General features: G+C 34.3%; 1 protein-coding gene and 1 long non-coding RNA gene across 3 annotated transcripts in view; both read right to left on the minus strand.

Annotated features, from left to right (window-relative positions):
- LOC138925649 (fibroleukin-like) overlaps positions 1-19,825 on the minus strand; it is a 53,284-nt gene that overhangs the window by 7,082 nt on the left and 26,377 nt on the right. The gene's annotated exons all lie outside the window — the stretch shown is intronic.
- On the minus strand, positions 68-8,256 carry LOC138927820 (uncharacterized). 2 transcript variants are annotated; one of them, XR_011444301.1, is made up of 3 exons: positions 7,943-8,256; positions 7,728-7,862; positions 68-269 (listed from the first exon to the last, which is right to left on the minus strand). It is a non-coding gene; the product is annotated as an uncharacterized lncRNA (long non-coding RNA). The 2 variants fall into 2 exon arrangements; XR_011444300.1 differs by lacking the exon at positions 68-269 and adding an exon at positions 5,707-5,974 and having other exon boundaries at positions 7,943-8,253.

Raw genomic sequence — 19,825 nt, forward strand, 5'->3', positions numbered from 1 at the left:
CTTTAGTTTTCAAAAACATTTAAAATATTGCAATTGCACTTGACTTCAATTTAGCCAATTTAGCCCTTTAAAAAAGCCAACAAAAAAGAAATATTTATGTGCCCCGTGTGCCTGACCGACCTTGCCCCAGCGTGGCAACTACGATTTGCATATTTTGTTGTTGCTGGTTTTTTGTTTGTTTTTAGGTTGTTGTTAGTGTCAGCATTGAATTGTCGCATGTTGGCCAAAACGAGGGGGGTACTGCCAATGGATAAACTGAAAAACTGGGCCTGAAAGAGAAATTACATTTTATTTTGTCGCATGTCGTGGAACACCAATAATTCTAGCAAAAAAAAAATTGTTCAAATTTTTCATATTTATTGCAAGTGAAAGATACCCTTTGGGAGGAATTTTTAGGAATTATAAAATATAAAAAATAAATTAAAATATGAAAATATTAGAAAGTGTTAATTTTTATTGAAGGCCGATTTTTATTCAATTATTACTAGAGTTGCTTTTTTAGTGCTGGAACTATTTGATTTATTTTTTTTTTTTTTTGTTACTTTTTTTAAAATTAAAATTTGCGAACTTGAACTCTTGATTTTTTACATCACCTGGTGTTTGTTTAAAACCTTGTTTGGATTGTTATCCTAATGATAAAACCTTAACCAAATACTAAAGGACACTTCAAAAAAAATAATTTAAATATTGAGAGAGAATACTCTTACTAATAATATATTTTTGTAGAAAATTTCGAATATAGAAGCTCCTAAAATACTCTAAAATTTAAACCATTAACTAAAAGAATATTTATATCTTATTTTCTTATAAGATATATCCCAAATTTTAGATTTATATAATAAAGTATATAAATTTATTATATTTTTTTACCAATAAAGTATAATATAATTTTTATACTCATACTCTATTCCTCATTTAAGTTATTTTCTATTTTATTTAAATCTTATCTTATATCTTAAATTAATACCTTTTTTTTAATATTTTGCATTTATTCAAAATAAGTGCATTTTCAAGAGCAATTTTTCCATTTATGAATTTTATTTTTAAAGAATTTACTTATTAAGATTATATAAAATCTCAATAAAATTTGAAAACTATATTTTTTAAAACCAAAATAACCCAAAGTTAGAGTATGTATTTATTCACATTCAAAATATGCAAAAGAGCAAATGCGTCAATAAATGCAACGACAACAAATGTTATATTGTGTCAATGCTGGCCAGAAGCAGTGAGGACGAGGTGGTCCTAGCCCAAAGTCCCAAGTGGCCAAAACAAATGCAACTACCAGCTAACAAATACCAATAGCTGCTAGAAAACGAGTCGCGTCGATTTGAGTTTGACTTCTTTTTTCCGATTGTGGCACATGGCACACATATTTCCAGCTCATTATGCCAGTTGCCATTAAAAGTGAAAGAGAAACCTGCCAGGCAGGAACATACATACATACCATCTCCTCCATGGCTAAAAGAAATTGTCTGAAGCAGGCGTCCCCCCTTAGATTTTTTTTCTACCTTACCTTGCACTTCAATCAGCTGCCATCGCCAAGACGCGAATATCGAAAGCAATCAACAAGCTTGAAACTTGATGCTTGAGGCTGCCTTTTTTTCCAACATAATATATATATATATAAGAAAATATATAGATATATGTATGTATATACATATATTTGGGTAGGACAACCTTATTGGCCAAATTGGGGTCAGCAGAGGAAGAAGGTCGCGATAACAGCACAAATAATTGGTAATGGCAGCGCCACCAGAACCAAGCCAAATTGCATTCAACATTTTCCTTCTGACTCAGATCTGCAAGTCATTTCGGTTTATTCCAAACTCAAATGGACTCGAGGGTATTTTTTTGACTGCTTTAAATTTAGTTGGATAAAATAAGAAGACTATTTTGGAATAGTTCCGATTTTAGAGCAGTCTTTATAGTAATGTTGGTGTATGGTTGGTGAAAGTTCTTGGAGATAGTTTTCTGCTGTTAGTTAATTTTGTTATTAAAAGTTTCTAAACAAATTAAAATTTATTAGTTTTATAAAGATTTATTTTTGTTAGATTGTTGGATTATTTTGTTTCTTGGTTTGAAATTATATGTGTTTAAAATGATGCTATAATTAATTCAGTTAAATTTTTTGTTTAATTTTGAATTTGTTGTAGGCAGTATGGATTTTACATTTTTTGGTTAAAACCACGTTGGTGTAGCTTTTAATTGAACGTTGGTTTACAATTTATCACTAAAAATATATTACAAATGTAGGAATTTTGATTTATATGTATGAAAACGTTGGTAAGTTTTTTTATATTGTTGGTGTAATATTTTTTGTTGATATTCATCAATTATTCAAAATTTGTTTTATTTTAGTTTTGTCTGTATCATTTAAACTAAAACATAATAAAATAAGTAGAGGCTTTTATTAAAATTATTTTTAAAATATGTTGCTGAACTTTCTCACTTTAATCATTTTAATTATAAAAATTTGTTCATTTTAAGTGTAACTACATATTTTGAGTTAGTTTTTGAGTTATTTTTTTAAAACTAAGTCTTTAATATTAAAGAAGTCTTTAATATTCCAATTCCATTTCTTGCTAATATGTATTCCATTTCTACTAAACTTCTGCTAATCCAATTGGAATTGATCAAAAAACAATTTAAATTAGAACACTCAGCCACCCAGTTGGATGCAAACAGGTGCAGCACACAGCACCATCACCAATTTAAGGCTGCCACAAATTTTGTGGCAAACACTTGATAATAATTTTCACCTTACACTTTTACTGAACTTTTCCTTTCGACTTTTTGAACTTTTCTCGCTCTGCATCGTAGAACTTTCCAGTTAGTTGTTGTACATATATGTATGTGTTGTTGTTGTTGTTGATGATGTTGTTGTTCATATTGTTATGCTTGTTGTTTTGTTGTGTTGTGTTGTGGTGTTGTTGTTGATGGTGTTACTGCTGCCATTCGCAACTAATTTACGACTGCCCGTCGCGCTGGGAAGACTCTCCAAAGACTGCGGCAATTGTCGGCCAATTCCCCACCAACCACGCCATGCCCATGCCCATGCCCATGCCCATGCCCCCGTTTTAACCCACCCATGGACTATATTTACCAGGCCACTCTTAACACCCTTCACCGCAAACTTAAATGAATGTGGTGGCCAACAAAATATGCTACAAGTAAGCCATGAAAATAAATGCCCAAAAAAAAACTAAAAAAATAAATAAATAACAGGCAAGACGCAGAAATGCAACTAGAAAATAAACTGCATACTACACAGTCAAAAAAATTGCGTCTTAAAGTATATTGGTAAAAAAAAAATAGATAAATAGGTGAAAAAGATAAAAGATATACGATACCCGGTACTTCTATTGTTTTCTTCCTTAAACTCCTGGTCAAAATTTTATTTTATTTAAGAATTAAAAATTAATATAATATAATATAATTAATTGACTGTCTTCCTTACTTACTTTACGAACCTTACAAATCTTCCTTGATTTATTTTTAATTTGTATGAATTTTTGGAAATTTAATTATGTAAGAAATTACCTTCTACCTAAGAAAATTAAACAGTATATTTATTTTTTATAAGTATTCAGATTTAACTAAAACATTCAAATTTATTTGAAGTTGAAATTCATAAAATAAATATAAAAAAATTTAGGTAAAATTAAAAAGTCCAATATTAAAAACTATTACCTTTATTTCTTTTTGTGTTCAGTTAGAAAAAAAACCCATCGTAGGCGTTGATTTTCGCATGGTTGGTGTATTTAAGTGTCCCCAATAGGAATTGCCTAAATAAAATCGACAAAAAATAAAATTAAACAACAACAAAAATAGGAAGAAAATAGTTGGAAATGGTGGGGCGATGACCCAAAATACAAATATTTGGGGGATGGGGTCACTTAGGTGCCATTAAAACCATTAGAATTGGCAGGACTTGAGCCACACGACGATGACGATGACGATGATGATGATGCAGCAAAACTAATAAAATTAAATTATTATGTAAAATGCAAATAAAATAATATGCAAATCGAATTTGAGCAACCAATCCTTATAAATATGTAGGGATGTATATGTGTATATGTGTATGTGTATATACAACATGGGCATAAAGGAATCCATGGAGCCATGAGTAATCACAGACGCAAAGCCAAAAACAAGGCAAATAAACACATAAATAAATCAAAAATGGACTACGACAAATCTCGGTTGGCCAAAAGCAGTAGACACGGACAGCAGTGGCGAGAGCATTAAAATATGGCCAATAATAACCGAAATATCCATGTGATATATCCCCCAAAGTCAACCATACCCACCCACTCTCCTATCCAAACGAAAAAAAATGAGAAAAGCCCCAAAATTGGTAATACGAGTAGGCCAAAAAGGGGTTGGGGTAGGACTATAGTAAGATACTGAAGAATGAATATCTAAAGTGTTTCGAATAAGTGATACTTTGTAATAAATATTTAATTTAATATTTATTAAATGTTTTAATTTATTTTATATTTCTTACATGTAGAAAGGCTTCTTATAAAAGAGAATGAGCCTTTAATTTGTGTCGAACACTCTCTCATTCCCCATCTTTTTTCCCATTTGGTGATAAGTTGCTTGTTATCCTTTACTCTCTCACTTCTTTCCCAATCTTTCGCCTGTAAGATCCTTTACTCTCTCTCTCTCACACCATTAGGTGAATTAAGAACTCGTAATCCTTTATTTTCTCTCTTCATAGTTAGGTGATCTCTGGATTTTAGTCCTTTACTCTCTTTCTCTCCATTTGGTGAATTAGGGAATTGCCATTTTTAGCTCTCTCCTTTTTCTTTTTATTCTTCTTTTTTATGGTCAATAACCATTTTTTGAAATCAGGATTTCATTTGTGATTGTGATTTTGTTATTTAATGTAGTGTGTTTTTGTGCGCTTAAAAATTGTATTTCTTTGCTAGACCAGACTATTTAATTCTTTAATTCATATCTTTTAATATTCTTATAGTTTTGTACTATAATAAACATTGTTTCATAAAATTGTACTTGTAATTGTTGAAATAACGTTAATTATGAGTGTTAAGTGAAGAAATACTTTTAAAGATATAAGGGTCCATAAAACAAAGAATTTTTAACTAATTCTATGTTTTTGTTGAAACTTTAAAGTAATCATTGGTAAGTTTAATAATAATTTTAATATTTATTATCAATTTATTATACGTAAATTTCAATTTTAAAATGTTGTAATAAAATTTAATATTTGTAAAACCTCATTCTAATAGTTCATTAAACCCTTCCCATACCCATTGACAATACTTTTGGCTAATTTTTTTCAAGGGGAGTAAATAAAAGAATTTCGTGAAAGGCAAAGCCAAAAATTCGACTGCCCCACACACACATCTATGCAGACTCGTAGACATTTTCGTAATCAACATAAAATCCAATCATCCGTCATGGACAGCAGCAGCAAAGGGCTGTCCACCCCATTCTCTCCAAAAAAAAAAAAAACTGGCCCCCACACACCCTATCCTCAACCAACAATCGCACCCCACCATACCACCATCCCACCATTCTATACTATCCTCTACGTCACTGTTAGTTCTGGCCTTTAAAAATGCCAAAAACGAAAATTTTGATTTATGAGCTAAAACAGCCGAAAGCCAGAGTAAAGTAAAGTAAAGTAAAAGAGAAGGAGCCAGAGAAATTATGTGTGTGTTTGTATATTGGCCGGGCTCATTTATAACGCGCTTAAATCTAATACGCGGACAGTACTCAAGCAGTTCTTTCATTCTTCTTTATGCTTCTTGTTGGAGGGCTGGGAGTGGGAATGGAGATGGGGGAGCAGGAGTGTCGGGTTACTTGCTAGAGTCTCTTGTCTTCCGCATCCGCATCCGCAACCGTAGCCAGCAGACGTGCGTAAAGCGACGCGTGTCCGCTTTATGATTAATATGCGCGACAAAATACAAAATAGAGGGGAGATTGGCTAAAAAGAAAGCTACATAAGAGAAACTATATTTAAGAAAGTCTTTAGGTAATGAATAATATGATAATTAGGCTATAATAGATTATAACAGGTAAGTTGGGGGTAGTTGGGGTTGGTGTATATAACTTATATTTAATTAGAGGATTTACAAAAAAAAATCTTTTTTAAATTTTAAGAATAAATATAAGAAAAATACTATGATTTTTATGAAGTAAAATTACAATTATAAACTTTATTGTTTATTAAATGTTCCTGTATAAAATTTCCCTTGAAAATATTTTTCACCCCCCGATAGACTACTGTACCATTCCTAGCATAACTACCAACCCAGGGACAGTCACTATGGGAGAGTAGTACAAATTTACCGTTTAACACGCAACCAAATCCAAAGACGAACTAACGGCAAACGAAAAATGAGAAAATGCCCAGACACAGTCACAGACTCTCCCCAATTTCTCTTTCCACCATTTCCCCATCGCTCCATCTACACCTCCCCCCTTCCCGAACCACGTTCCAACCGATCTGATGACCAGTTGGCAAAGAAAAGCGTCTCTTGCCGGCTTTTTCCGCATATTTGGCATTGCAGTTTCCACGATAGGTTGAAGGAATGCCGAAAGGGGAAAAAAAAGTGAAAAAGGGCTGTGTGCGTGCCTTGGGTGAAAGTGAGGGATAACTGTCGGTAAAGTTGGTTTATAAAAGCTGATAAAGTCAATGTCAATTTATATAGATTAGTTTGGAACTAAATGAAAAACTAGCTAGCGGTGTTTCGGGCAACAAAAATGGCTTTAATTAAGAGACTTTAAGCGATTTACATAAAAGTTTGGGAATTAAGAATACTAATTAAAATAATTTGTCTAAGATTTTTGGTTTACAAAACAAATTATTTAAATACATATGTTAATAATATATGTTTTTTTATGAGTTTAACACATACGCTTTTCATAAAAAATACACCAATATAGTTTAATTTAATATATGTATTAGGCATAAGTTGGAATTTTATGAAATTAAATACAATTTTATGGAACTAGAATGATTATTTTTAAAATTAAAATAACAAAAGTATTGAAAACAGACTAATTCTTCGTTTAAGAAAAGAAGAAAACCATTTATAGCTAATCCTTATGACAAATTAGGAATTATAATATGTAAGATGTAAAAACTGATATAAGAATTCGTTTTGTTTATTTATTTTTTTGTTAAATATTAGACTGATAAAAAAAATTTTTAATAAATATTAGAAATAAATTCTTCCCTTTGCTAAATAAACCCTGAAGAGCCATAATACACATTCTATATAAAAAAAGAAACTTTCCAATTATGTTTGCCATAAAATCATTGATGTCAGAACTTTAATCCGGCTATTAACAATTCCCCGACTATCTGGCAGGACTCTTTTTCGCTTTTCGCTGACCTCTTCCTTTGGCCTGTCACCTGCTTTTGCCTTTGTGCGGCTCTCTGGGACAAAAAGGACATGGCAGGCTATATAAAGGGCAGTTCGAAATGGGGGGGAAGCAGACTGGGGGAAGCAGGGAGACTGCGATGCGAGAGGTCTGAGAAAATGATAACGACAAACAAACAAATTAGCACAACTACCGCAGTAGCATTTGTGGCCTGCTGTTGCTGCTGCCTTACCTTTCTCACTCTATCTGTTATATCCATCTCTTTCACTACAAGGTGTTGCTCCCTTTTTCTGCTTTCTATGTACATATATGGGTGTGTGTGTGTGTGTGGCAAAGTGGCACACTAACACCCATTTGCTCACCTTTCAGCCTCTCCGGTGTACCGTGTCCGTTGTCCTTTGCGTCCTTTAGTCCTTTCGTCCTGCGTCCTTTTTGGTATGTCTCCGGCATAACTTTATCGCCTGCATGTCATATTCCATATTCCATTGTACTATTTGCTGTCATACGTAATGAAAAGCAGCAGAAAAGCACATTTGTTAAAGAGCAAACGAGCGCGCAAATGAACGTGCGAACTGACCCAGGCCGAGGTTTCCTTCTACTTTCTCCACCTTCCGCCTATTGCCGCTTTCTCCTTGGTCCCTGGCAAGCTCGGTTCTTCAAAATGGTGATGATACTTCGGAATGATGCGATATATGCTTCTTTATATATTTCGATTTTTGACAAGTCAATTATTAGTTCTTATTAGGGATCCTTTTTTTTTTATCGACCATCGACTTGTCGATATTGTTATTGATTTAGTTACACCTCTAAATATGAGGCCTAAAATTGTAATAAAATTCTTTAAATAGAATGCATATTTATGCTTTCAACTGAATAATTTGGATCGCACTAAATGAGATGTGGAACAATCTGGGCCATTCTTTATTAAAATATCGTTTCTTTTTATCGTTTTATTTACATCAAATGGCCCTATTTCTAGCCTTAAAAAATTAATCTTCTTAGTACTCTTTGACTTTGGGTAAATTAAGATTTTTATATTTAAAAGCCGCTATTGCTAGATATCTTCAACTTTTATGCTATCGATATTTTATTTATTAGGGATATTATCAGGAAAGCTTTTGATCAATATATCAATTTATTTTATCGTTTAAATTGCATCTCTAGCCCTTATTTTGAGGTTTCCTCTTAGATGGGGCCCCAAAACAACGTCAGTCTCATCCTGTGAGGCAAATCGTTCACAGGCTGTCTCGAAAATAATTATTTAATTATTTTCTTTTTTTTATCTTTATTTTTTTATTTTCAAATCCTATGGATGCTCTTAAGGTGGGAAATTGACTCTACCTCAGCTCTGATTTTCTTTTTTGTATATTTATTTTCATTTAAATTTTTTTTGTATATTGAATACCATCGGTATGGTAATAACGTGGATTGCACATTTCTTCTTATTTGCTTATTATTTTTTTTATGATTTTTTATTGATTTACTTATTATATACGACTCAAGAATTTGTGTAGTCGGAAAACTGGTTCTCTGATTTTTATTTTTTTATTTAAAAATATATATTTTTTTCGTTTGTATAAATTCACGAGTCCATCTCCATCTCCAGGCCAGGCCTGGTTCCGTTTTGGCTTCGTGTTCTCCGTACTCATGTGTTGTTATCCTTTATTATTTTTTTCCCCTTTTTTTTGTTTGGGGTGTTGCTGTTTTTGGTGGTGGTGCTTGTTGTTTTGGCCAGCAGAGTGCGGTCAGTATGGCCGCCCCAATCCGCTTCAAAAATCCGTCGTTCTTGCAGTTCTTGTTCCCGTTTTTGCACCTTTTGTTTGACTTCTATATAGCTTTTTATACATACCTTTTACCTTAGTAGGCACATAAGATATTAGGTTAAAGATTATATTTTCTTGACTAAAATATATATTTCTTGGATATGGTAAAAGATATTTAATATTTATTTAACATCATTATTTTTATTTCTTATTTATTTTATTTGATTTTTGGTTTTTTTTTCTTTTTTCTTGTGATTTTTTATTTATTTATTTTATTGTAATCAATGGCTTTCATTTGAGGAAAAGACCAGTCCCTTGACTAACGGTTTGAGTTTAAATAAAGTAAAAAATATGCTTCTAAAAATTATTACTTTCTTTATTTATCTGATTTTTTTTTTTTACTTTTTTATATAAATATATTTTTTTAATATATCAAAAAGCTGGAAAAATATATACATTTTTTTTTGTTATCTATTTTTGATTTTTGAAGTACCAGGTATTATTAAAGTCAAGACTATTAATTTTTTTTTTTGGGGAGCACCTGCAAGCCGGCAAATACATATTAGACGGGTATTTTGTTTTTTTGGGTAAAGGCAGAGAAAGGAGAAAGCGCTTTCACTTGGCCATCACGTACGGCAAACAAAAGAGAAACGAACCCCCCCTCCCCATCAACCCACGAAACAAAAAAAAAAAATAAAAATAAATAAAAATAGTTCGTCCCACTGTGCGGCGGGCACAGTGGCAGCAAAAGTGCAAATGTCATTCGATGCCTGCCGCATTTAAAGTATTACGGAATTAACATTTCTTTGTGTTGCTTTTCTTTCACCATTTCTTCTCCATTTTTTTTTTTTTTTGTGTTGCATGCATATGTGTGCCTGTGTCTATGTGTGTGTGTGGAGAAATTGTGCTTCCTTTTGTGCCGTCGCTTCACATTTTTCATTAGTTTAGTGGGTTTGTGGCACATGACAGTCACAGTCGGGGAAAAAGCCAAGGAGCAGCCATTGCCCAGGATTCCAGAGAAAAAGGAGCACCAAATGAGTGAAGGGTAAAGGTGGGGAGGGTGGTGGTCCTGCAGCGCGTTGTAGGCATAAGGATGTGGGGGGGGGGACGGCAGTTGTGGGTCTAGTGGTGCAAGTGTGGGTGGCGGGCAGGATGCGCGATGTTCATGTGCCGCCTCGTGTCTCGGAGTGTCTCTCCTGGCCGCGTCTTGCCTCGTTTGAATGCCCTTTTTGGGGGGGTTTCCTTTGAGTCCCCAATGATCTTGGGAATTACTTGCCGCCACACCGAACTTTTTGGGATGAAGATTTCTCTTTGCCTCAGTATTCAATTAAAATTAAATTTTATTAAAGGTTCTTACAAAAAATTAAAAATTTTTAAGGAACCTAAGAAATTAAAATAAAAATAAGGGATTTTGACGATAAAATTAAAAGAAATATAGCACCTAAGTTTTTCTTGGGTTATACAATTAAAAGATTTACAAACTTTTTATACCCTTGCAGAGGGTATTATAATTTTGTCCAAAAGTGTGCAACGCAGTGAAGGAGACATCTCCGACCCTATAAAGTATATATATTCTTGATCAGGATCACCTCCTGAGTTGATATGAGCATGTCCGTCTGTCCGTCTGTCCGTCTGTCTGTTTCTACGCAAACTAGTCTCTCAGTTTTAAAGCTATCGACTTGAAACTTTGCACACACCCTTCTTTCCTTTGCACGCAGTATATAAGTCGGAACGGCCCGGATCGGCCGACTATATCCTATAGCTGCCATATAACTGATAGATCGGAAATGGTATAACTTTGGTGTTTTTAGAGTTAGAGGGCTAAAAATTGACATGAGAGCTATTTTTGGCAAAATAATATGACATGCCAAATTTCATATGGATCGGCCGACTATATCTTATAGCTGCCATATAACTGAACGATCGGAAATGACCCAACTTTCGTGTTTTTGAAGATAGAAAGCTAGAACTTGGTACACATTCTATTTTTGGTCAGTTAATCCGACCTACAAAATTTCATTAGGATCGGCCGACTATATCCTATAGCTGCCATATAACTGAACGATCGGAAATGGTATTTGGTAGAAATATCAACTTTTGTATTTTTGAAGATAGAAGCTTGGGACTTTTTTTCGATTTTTTATTGTAATTGATTGGTTTTATTATGATGTAATCATAAGGATTGGCCAACTATATCCGATGTTTGCAATATATATCCGGTTTTAGCTGCAAGGGTATATCAACTTCGGCTCCGCCCGAAGTTAGCTTTGCTTTCTTGTTAAACAAAGTTTTGATTTTTATTTTATTTTATATATATATTAAATAAGGTTATATTTTTTTTTGTCTGCCACATGCAACAACCCACACACTTGCATGAAGATTTTGCATTTTGTTGTTCTTTTTTTTTGTTGTATTATTTCACTCTTTGACTTCCGTTTTCTTCTGTGTTGCATATTTTTGTAAATGATTCAAATTTGTGCAGCGGTGGCAAGAACAGTAAAAAAAAAAAAAACAAGCAAGGAAAGCTAACTTCGGGCGGAGCCGAAGTTTATATACCCTTGCAGTTAAAACCGGATAAATATCGCAAACATTGGATTTAATTGGCCGATCCTTATGAGATTATCATAATATAACAAAAATAATCAAAAACAAGGAAGGAAAGCTAACTTCGGGCGGAGCCGAATTTTATATACCCTTGCAGTTAAAACCGGATATATATCGCAAACATCGGATATAGTTGGCCGATCCTTATGGGAATAGGAATATATAACCCAATTTATTACAATACAAAATTTAAAAAAAGTCCCAAACTTCTATCTTCAAAAATACGAAAGTTGATATTTCTACCAAATACCATTTCCGATCGTTCAATTATATGGCAGCTATGGGATATAGTCGGCCGATCCTAATGAAATTTGGTAGGTTGGATCAACTGACCAAGAATTAAATCTGTACTAAGTTCCAGCTTTCTATCTTCAAAAACACGAAAGTTGGGTCATTTCCGATCGTTCAGTTATATGGCAGCTATAGGATATAGTCGGCCGATCCTTATGAAATTTGGCATGACGTAATGTTTTGCCAAAAATAGCTCACATGTCAAATTTGAACTCTCTAACTCTAAAAACACCAAAGTTATACCATTTCCGATCAATCAGTTATATGGCAGCTATAGGATATAGTCGGCCGATCCGGGCCGTTCCGACTTATATACTGCGTGCAAAGGAAAGAAGGGTGTGTGCAAAGTTTCAAGACGATAGCTTTAAAACTGAGAGACTAGTTCGCGTAGAAACAGACAGACGGACAGACAGACGGACAGACGGACAGACGGACAGACGGACAGACGGACAGACGGACATGCTCATATCAACTCAGGAGGTGATCCTGATCAAGAATATATATACTTTATAGGGTCGGAGATGTCTCCTTCTCTGCGTTGCACACTTTTGACCAAAATTATAATACCCTCTGCAAGGGTATAATGAAGCAAGGCGGCTGAGGTTGCCACACAAGAAAAAGGGGGAAAAAAATAAATATAATAATAAAAGAGAAGAAATTGCTGGGCCTTATTCAAAGTGGAGCAAAATGTGGCAGAGAAACTCGTTGCATGCAACAAAAGGGGGGCTGGCAAGGAGAGCGGCGTCTGTCACTTTTTTTTTCTCCTCATTGACAAACACGGATTTTCCACAACAGGCACAAAAGGTGCACGTTGCAAGTGTAGACTTTTAACAGGAACTAATAAATTCCACATGATTTATAATGCCAACAACATTGAACTTGTTAACAAAAAAGCAAGAAAAAAATTCAATTTAAGTTAAAAAATAGGGCATGTTTCATTTATGAGGAATGGAATGAAAAAATAACATATTTGAGTAGACAAAATATAGACAAAAAATATCGTTAAATGGGAATATCGAATATCGATCGCACCATTAAAACGTAAAATCATTTGGAGATTATTTTTATTATTCTTGATTATTTAAAATTCTTGTATTTTAACAAAAAATGGCGTCGAAGGTATCTTATTTGAAAAGGATTCGATGGACGTGGGATCTTATATTCTAATATTGTAATTATACCCTTGCAGCGGGTATTATAATTTTGTTCAAAAGTGTGAACCGCAGTGAGGGAGAGATCTCCCACCCTTTAAATTATATATATTCTTGATCAGGATCAATGGAAATTAAAACAAGAAAGGAAAGCTAACTTCGGGCGGAGCCGAAGTTTATATACCCTTGCAGTTTAAACCGGATATATATCGCAAACATCGGATATAGTTGGCCGATCCTTATGGGAATATGAATATATAATCCAATTTATTACAATACAAAATCTAAAATCGTTCCGATCGTTCAGTTATATGGCAGCTATAAGATATAGTCAGCCGATCGTTATGAAATTTGGTAGATCGGATTAACTGACCAAAAATAGAATGTGTACCAAGTGCCAGCTTTCTATCTTCAAAAACACGAAAGTTGGGTCATTTCCGATCGTTCAGTTATATGGCAGCTATAGGATATAGTCGGCCGATCCGGGCCGTTCCGACTTATATACTGCGTGCAAAAGAAAGAAGGGTGTGTGCAAAGTTTCAAGTCGATAGCTTTAAAACTGAGAGACTAGTTTGCGTAGAAACAGACAGACGGGCAGACGGACATGCTCATATCAACTCAGGAGGTGATCCTGATCAAGAATATATATACTTTATAGGGTCGGAGATGTCTCCTATACTGCGTTGCACACTTTTGACCAAAATTATAATACCCTCTGCAAGGGTATAAAAACAACAAACTTTGCCTCAACTCAAGTTACATATTTATGCTTGGGGATTTCCGAGAAGCAGGGACTGTACATTTCAGAGGTTTTCATTAAAAAAATCAAATATAGTAATTATTATTGATTTTCTTTTGAAAAATTAAATTTTAAATATTATTCTTGATTCGAATCCAACTTAAAGAAGTGTATTTGTTTTGGAAATATTCGATATTCATTATCATCATATTGATCAAAAATATAAAAGGAATGTTGATTCCTTTTATGAAGTTTTCCCGAAAATCCACCATTTCCAATTTATGGAAAAAACCAACTCTTTAATTAACTGTTCAGCTTGACGCATAACAGGATAACACAACATCTTGATCAGGATCACATCCTAGTCTCTCAGTTTTAGAGCTATAGTCTTGAAACCTTCCTTTGCACGCAGTATATATGTAAGTCAGAACATCTGAGATCGGCCGATTGTATCTTATAGCTGCCATATAAATGATTGATCGGAAATGGCAAAAGTTTGGTGTTTTTAGAATAAGAGATTGCGATTTTCTATGTATTCTATTTGTGGCAGAATAATATAATACACACCAACTTTCATTGTAGACCCTATAGGGGAAAACTCCATTTTCAAGGTACACGCGTATCCTATGTACTAAACACAAATATCTTGAAATTTTGGTCGATCGGGGTTTTTTGACTTTCAATTGCCTTTAAAACTCGACAGCTTTACCTGAGGCATCTTATCCTTTAACTAATGCAATTTCATTTTTTCAGTTCAGATGATTCTGAGTCTAGTTATAGGGTACACTGAATATTGCCTGTATCTCACTTAATTTTAAATATTTTTGAATGAAATTTAAATTCTTAAAAAAAGTGTCTATTTTGCTCCAATTCAACCATACCCCCTCAAGTCACTTCCCACAACTAAACCAGAGTCGATTGTTTATTTTTCAAAGACAGAGCCTTGGGGCCGATCCTGAAATGTCTGAAATTCAAAATTTTGGTTTCCGACCTTCTCAAACGTTTTTCAGTTAAATTGGAAATTTTATTCAAAATTTAAGAAATATAAGAGGACAGTTTATCTTATTAAAATAATTACATTTTAGTGCATATTTATAATATTTATATTTTCTAAAAATGTTTCATTTTCCAAGTCCGTTTTAAAATTCTGTTCGCTTTTTTCAATCTGTTCTTCGGATGTACATATTAATGTAAAACTCTTCGGGGCTATAAGGTGCAGAACTGAAATAATAGAATTTAAAAATTATTTCAATTTAGTTATTTTAGAAATTTCCAGTTGGAGATGAAACTAAAAGAAAACCTAAATTAGTATACACACCTCACACCAGGGTCGAACCACCAGCCAAAGCCTTCTTCCTTCGCCAAATTACGATCAGGAACTCCATCCTCATCTCTATCGAAGGTGGAAAATTTGGAGTCCTGCTTAGGGCTCATCGCGCCGTATCCATTACAATTGCCAATACTTTTCACCTTGTACCCGTCGCTTCTATCGCCCACAATAAAATGGTCGCATCTGCTTCGCCCCAAAGTGTCGTATAAAACTACTTCATTACGCTTTCCACTGGTCAGACGGTGCAATCGATTGAGTCCAATAAAGAACTCACCGGAACCATCAGTTCCGACATCGCCAAATCCACGTTCATAGTCCTCATACGTGCGATTAAATGTTTGTGGAGTATACATTTTTTTATAAACATACAACCATCCAGATCCAATATTTGAATCTGACACACAAACCACTTTAAACGGGTCGGAACCTGGTAGTTGTATTTCACGGAGGACTTTTACTTCTTTTTGGTTTTGTGGACAAGGATCTGGAAAATCTAAAAAACTTGTTTTTATACCCTTGCAGAGGGTATTATAATTTTGGTCAAAAGTGTGCAACGCAGTGAAGGAGACATCTCCGACCCTATAAAGTATATATATTCTTGATCAGGATCACCTCCTGAGTTGATATGAGCATGTCCGTCTGTCCGTCTGACCGTCTGTCCGTCTGTCTGTTTCTACGCAAACTAGTCTCTCAGTTTTGAAGCTATCGACTTGAAACTTTGCACACACCCTTCTTTCCTTTGCACGCAGTATATAAATCGGAACGGCCGGGATCGGCCGACTATATCCTATAGCTGCCATATAACTGAACGATTGTAAATGGTACTTGGTAGAAATATCAACTTTCGTATTTTTGAAGATAGAAGCTTGGAACTTTTTTTTAGATTTTTTATTGTAATAAATTAGATTATATATTCATATTCCCAAAGGATCGGCCAACTACATCAGATGTTTGCGACATATATCCGGTTTAAACTGCAAGGGTATATAAACTTCGGCTCCACCCGAAGTTAGCTTTCCTTTCTTGTTATACCCTTGCAGAGGGTATTATAATTTTGTCCAAAAGTGTGCAACGCAGTGAAGGAGACATCTCCGACCCTATAAAGTATATATATTCTTGATCAGGATCACCTCCTGAGTTGATATGAGCATGTCCGTCTGTCCGTCTGTCCGTCTGTCTGTTTCTACGCGAACTAGTCTCTCAGTTTTAAAGCTATCGTCTTGAAACTTTGCACACACCCTTCTTTCCTTTGCACGCAGTATATAAGTCGGAACGGCCCGGATCGGCCGACTATATCCTATAGCTGCCATATAACTGATTGATCGGAAATGGTATAACTTTGGTGTTTTTAGAGTTAGAGAGTTCAAATTTGACACGAAAGCTATCTTTGGCAAAACATTACGACATGCCAAATTTCATAAGGATCGGCCGACTATATCCTATAGCTGCCATATAACTGAACGATCGGAAATGACCCAACTTTCGTTTTTTTGAAGATAGAAAGCTGAAATTTAATACAGATTCTATTTTTGGTCAGTTGATCTAACGTACCAAATTTCATAAGAATCGGCTAACTATATCCGATGTTTGCGATATATATCCGGTTTTAGCTGCAAGGGTATATAAACTTCGGCTCCGCCCGAAGTTAGTTTTCCTTTCTTGTTTTTATTTTGTAAATAACTGGGTTCTTCCGACTTACCTATGGTTTGTGTTTTCGGCGTCGTCTGATTATCAATATTAGGCAGTGGCGTTTTTGGGACCTCTCCAGATCCTACTTCCGACTTTGTTGGATTATTTTCATGAATTCCTCCAATCTTTACTATTTTTCCCAACTTATCTATGTCTTCACGGAACTGATTAGTCAAAGTAGCCAGTTCACTTTTTTCTTTTAGTTCCCTAATTTGATCTTTTAGGAGGTCGATATCCCTGTTTTTCTGATTTATTAGATTGTCAACTTCCTGCTGCTTCGAATGCAACAGCGCATATTTCACTTCACTATCTTTAAGTTGACTCAGCACTTCCAAATTCGATTTCACTAAGTCTGAATAGTCCTGTTGGCATTTAGATATTTGGGCATATTGTTTTAGATCCTTGCTCTGCAAGTCTGAATGCCGTTTCTGAAGTTCCGAGTAGTCTTTCTGGCACTTTATGAGCTGGGCATCTTTTTCGTTGGTTTTCTCAAAATAGCGTAGTAAGGGCTTCACGATCGGATAACAAACCGATGCACATTGATCTTCCTGCTCTTCGGAGAGGTAGCATGACTGTGGAAGTAAAATTTAAATTACTTATCAAATAAAAAAGGTATAAAAAAGGTATAACTTACTTCTTCCGATCCCAGGGAGGCGGAAATGAGGAAAATGGCAGAAATGAGAGCCACGGGGAAGATCATCCTGTATTTTTTTGATTGAACTTAATTTTGTACCAAAAGAGTCTCAGGGAATATTTGAACTGATTCTGCGAGTCTTCAAGCTTCGGCTTTTTAAAGCCATCCCCGCCCATGAGCTTGAGCTTTAGTTTCTGATAAGAAATTGGGAAATGCCCACACATATAGAAATGCCAAAATATTCCACAGACGGAATTCGTACGGAAGGGATGTCAAAGGTTATTGGAGATTAGAGAGAGGTGATCAGCAACAAGACCTGGTTTGTGTTGGTGATCAGCAACAAGACCTTAGATTCTTTTTTATATACATATATTAAAGCAATAATAAACCCAATGCCATACATAGTAGGAATTGTTTATAAGGTCGAATATGCTACTTTATGTGCTTATTCTTGGACAGGTGGACTCAAAATTACTTCTTGAAAAATTAATGTTTTCTGTTCCTAATAGAGTAACTAGATCCTTCCGACCCCTTTGGTTACCAATTTCTAGGTTTAATTTTGCTGAACACGGTCCATTTCGCATTATTTGTGAATATAATAACTCATTGTCCCATTTATTATCCCATATTATCAACTATCCCTAGATGTAATAAAATCTAAAATTATGGAATCTCTTTAAGATTAATTTATTATTACTTTTAGTTATAAAAATCTTGAAAAACAGATCATTTTTAATAATGAATCAATAAATAAATAAATATAGCACAAAATCGTTTTTAAAATGTTGTAACACCCATAAAATCTTGTTTTTTTTTTAAATAAATCAAGACGTAATATAGTAGAGCTTGCAATAATAGCTATAGTAATAGTAGTAGAGCTATAGTAATAGCTGCTAACAGTTTTTTACTTTTTGTTTTATTTTGGAACTTAACCGAAAAAAAAACAAAGTATTCTTTCTCTCTTTCAGTGGTTTAGGTTTTCGGCTGGGCTTTATCAGATGAGTTATATTTTTAATGGTCTGTCAAAAATAACTCACAGAGACCAAATGAATTTATAGGTTTCAACTGCAAGGGCTTCAACGGCTCCTCCCGAAGTTAGCTTTTCTTTCTTGATAAAATTTTATTTCTTGAATTCATAATTTTGAAGTCATTTAATGTCTTAGTATTTGAAGAGGATGCGAGCGACAAGGACTTTTAAGTTTTTATGTATTCCCTAATTTTTATACCCTTGCAGAGGGTATTATAATTTTGTCCAAAAGTGTGCAACGCAGTGAAGGAGACATCTCCGACCCTATAAAGTATATATATTCTTGATCAGGATCACCTCCTGAGTTGATATGAGCATGTCTGTCTGTCTGTCTGTTTCTACGCGAACTAGTCTCTCAGTTTTAAAGCTATCGACTTGAAACTTTGCACACACCCTTCTTTCCTTTGCACGCAGTATATAAGTCGGAACGGCCCGGATCAGCCGACTATATCCTATAGCTGCCATATAACTGATTGATCGGAAATGGTATAACTTCGGTGTTTTTAGAGTTAGAGAGTTCAAATTTGATATGAGAGCTATTTTTGGCAAAATAATATGACATGCCAAATTTCATAAGGATCGGCCGACTATATCCTATAGCTGCCATATAACTGAACGATCGGAAATGACCCAACTTTCGTGTTTTTGATGATAGAAAGCTGGCACTTGGTACACATTCTATTTTTGGTCAGTTAATCCGACCTACAAAGTTTCATTAGGATCGGTTGACTATATCTTATAGCTGACATATAACTGAACGATCGGAAATGGTATTTGGTAGAAATATTAAATTTCGTATTTTTGAAGATAGAAGCTTGGGACTTTTTTTTAGATTTTTTATTGTAATTAATTGGTTTTATTATGATGTAATCATAAGGATCGGCCAACTATATCCGATGTTTGCGCTATATATTCGGTTTTAGCTGCAAGGGTATATCAACTTCGGCTCCGCCCGAAGTTAGCTTTGCTTTCTTGTTTTAATTTGTTTTCAGATATTTTTTTTCAAAGTAAGTATGATATACATAAACTATTGGATATATGAATGCACAATATTAGTCGAAGAGATATTTATATATTTTGAGAAACACTAGTGGGTTCTGAACAAAAAACAAACTGAATTACTTCTATGTTCCTTACAGCGCACATTTTTAAATTATTTTTTATTTGTAAAAAATATTCTTGCATTGGTCCACAACCATTAAATTGTCTATCAGAAAACTACAACAAATATG

The sequence above is a fragment of the Drosophila bipectinata genome, chromosome XR (assembly GCF_030179905.1).
Source record: "Drosophila bipectinata strain 14024-0381.07 chromosome XR, DbipHiC1v2, whole genome shotgun sequence".
In the NCBI taxonomy this organism is placed as follows: domain Eukaryota; kingdom Metazoa; phylum Arthropoda; class Insecta; order Diptera; family Drosophilidae; genus Drosophila; species Drosophila bipectinata.